Here is a 2,618-nt window from a genome sequence, read left to right as displayed (position 1 = left end):
GCAGAAAAGAATTAAAGATAAAATAAATAAATATCAAGAGGGAGATATATGTAAAAAGTGGCATAAGGAGGACTTAAGTATTATATTGTTTTCTAACAGGGATGAGATTTTAGTTGTTAAGAAGAAAACATGTGTGCACTAGTTCAAAATCCTACTGAATCAATACATCCTGAACTACCAATCATGAATTAAATACATTCTCTAGAATTTGCCCCTGTAAGTCTCTTAGATATCCCAAGTCTGTCTTTTGGGGGCTCACCCAGTTTGTTGTCATTATGCTTTTCCTACCTGCTAAGTGAAACATCCTTTTGCAGTGGGCAAAGATCTGATTTCAAGCAAGATAGGATGCTGACTTAGCTCCAAGGAATGAGTCATGACTGGTCCAAGTCATTTATAATAATCTCATTCCCTTCTATTAATGGATTTGGTCCCAAATTAGCATGTGAATCAGTTCTGGTTAATGATACATCAAGGGAAACCTGGTATTTTCCTTCTAGCCTCAAAAGTAGTGTACAGGGACTTATCCATTCCTGCTTGTGATACTGAAGTAAAGACATAATGTCTGGAGATGTGGCAGCTGTCTTGCAAGCATGAGGCAACAAGTGCAAAGAGATGGTGAAGTTGAAGGGTGAAAAGGGTCGAGAGTTTTGGTTGAGCCCATTTAATAGCTAAGGCTGTTTCTGCAGCTGCCAGTTACCAGATGTGCTACAAGGGTAAGCTACTGTTTAGCTGGATTTTCTGTTATTTAAACTGAAAGCATTTAGTCATTCAATCATATCTGGACTTGGACAATCAACTTATAACCATCATGTCTTTTAGGCTTTAAAAGAATGCATTTGTTTGGTACTTCAGGAAACTATTTAAATGAGTCATCTCAAACGAACATATTTAAAAGTAATTTAGCACATTCTTTTGTTGTCACAGATCCAGAGAACTTAAGCATGACAAGTTCTTCTACCTATTTTCATGTGTTATCACCTTCTACTTGGAATATTAAAAGAAATTACAAGAAAATTAAAATATAAATAAATTACAGTAAATATTCAATATATGAATGTAGATAATAAAAATAGCATTCCCATATTGCCTCCTGATTAATCAATTTAACTTAAATTTATTTAAGAATACACAAAGTCTTTATTTAGCCATGCTATGTGGTATGTAGAATCTTGGTTCTCTGATCAGGAATCAAACCCAGACCCCCGGAAGTGTAAGCTCAGAGTGTTAACCATTGGACCGCCAGTGAAGTCCCAAGAATACATAAAGTCTTAAAAGAGCAAGAAGCCCATATATATACTTTTATTTTACCTTGGGAACAAACTAGAGGGGTTAAAAGATATGGTTGCTTAACTAAGACAGCAGCAAGTAGAACAAGAGAACAATCCTTCTTTCAGGCAGAAGACTTCCTCCTCCATCATCTTGGTTTCCAAAGGAGACACAGAAGCACTGTCATAAATTATTGAAATCTGTTCATTAGAAGGCAATGACCAGATGTGGCCGCTCCTGAAATACACCTTTTTTTATCTTCAGTTCCTCCATTATTATCTCTATCCATTTTCTTACACATCATGCTGGTGTTTCTTCTTTTATTCTTTCTCATTTTCCTCTATTTTATTTGTCTCCTCCATACTGATGACCTCAGCTCTCCCTTCCCATCTTCTCCTGATTACCCTCTCTCATTTTATTTAATACTTCTTTTCAATCTTCCACCCATTCTTCCACTAAATCCAATACCCTGTCCCCATCCACTCATCCATCCACTTTCTCTTCTAAATATAAACATCTAGGACTTTAGCAGCTCACTTATTTTCCTTGGTTCTTTTTATTTATTTTTGCCTGTCTAGTCTTTGGTATAGTCTGTTTTCATTTTCAAGTCCATCTTTTACACATGCTTTTTAAAATACATACTCTAACTTCAGAATTATTATTTTATTCAGTATAATTTGCCATTTTCCTCTGTTAACAGAGCAGTAATAGTCGTAAGGACCTTGGCCTGGCACTCAAAGCAATGCCACTGCTGACCTGTAATTCCACGGTTGACCTGCAGACCTCTGCCAGGGGTGGAAAATAAAGACTGAAAATGCTGACAAGGGAGGTGAGGAGAAGCAAGCAGAATCCGGAGAAGCAAGAGAGCACTGAGGAAGCAAAATGAAAGAGAAGAACAAATAAACAGCCTTATATCCTACGATCATAGAGCCATTATTATTTCTTACACACACACACACACACATACAGGCAAGCTTTCGGATTGTTAGGATGGACTGCTGGAGGAAGACTCAGGAACCCCCAAAACTAGCATCTGGCTTTATTTATGAACCAGACCTGAAGAGGTCAGTGCTAGTACTGGGTTAAGGTTAAAGATAAAGGAGACATTGGTCAAGGTCTCTTCAGTGTTGATCAACCTGTGTTGCCAAACTAGAGGGTTCTTTGGTGTTTGAGGAGGAGGAGGACATTGGACAGAGAGCAGGAGAAAGACAATGTTATTTCATGGGATTCACAGCTGACTTGAACACATAACATAGTATACTTTGCAAGAGAAGTCCAGTGGTCCTAACTGTGTTGTGATGACAGGTTTTAGTGGTTTAAGATTCTGTAGCAGAAAACTCTCTCTTGTGCAA

The 2,618-nt window shown here is 37.6% G+C and overlaps 1 long non-coding RNA gene across 1 annotated transcript; it reads left to right on the top strand.

Moving 5' to 3' along the window:
- Positions 1-542: 542 nt before the first annotated feature.
- LOC147361747 (uncharacterized) lies at positions 543-2,188 on the top strand. Its single transcript, XR_015137629.1, has 2 exons — positions 543-713; positions 1,967-2,188. It is a non-coding gene; the product is annotated as an uncharacterized LOC147361747 (long non-coding RNA).
- Positions 2,189-2,618: the final 430 nt, after the last annotated feature.

The sequence above is a fragment of the Bos grunniens genome, chromosome 12 (assembly GCF_055505025.1).
Source record: "Bos grunniens cultivar Pamir isolate PY7600 chromosome 12, Bosgru_T2T1.0, whole genome shotgun sequence".
NCBI classification, from domain to species: domain Eukaryota; kingdom Metazoa; phylum Chordata; class Mammalia; order Artiodactyla; family Bovidae; genus Bos; species Bos grunniens.
Note: the sequence above shows the minus strand (reverse complement) of the source record. Positions and strands in the feature narration are given on the sequence as shown.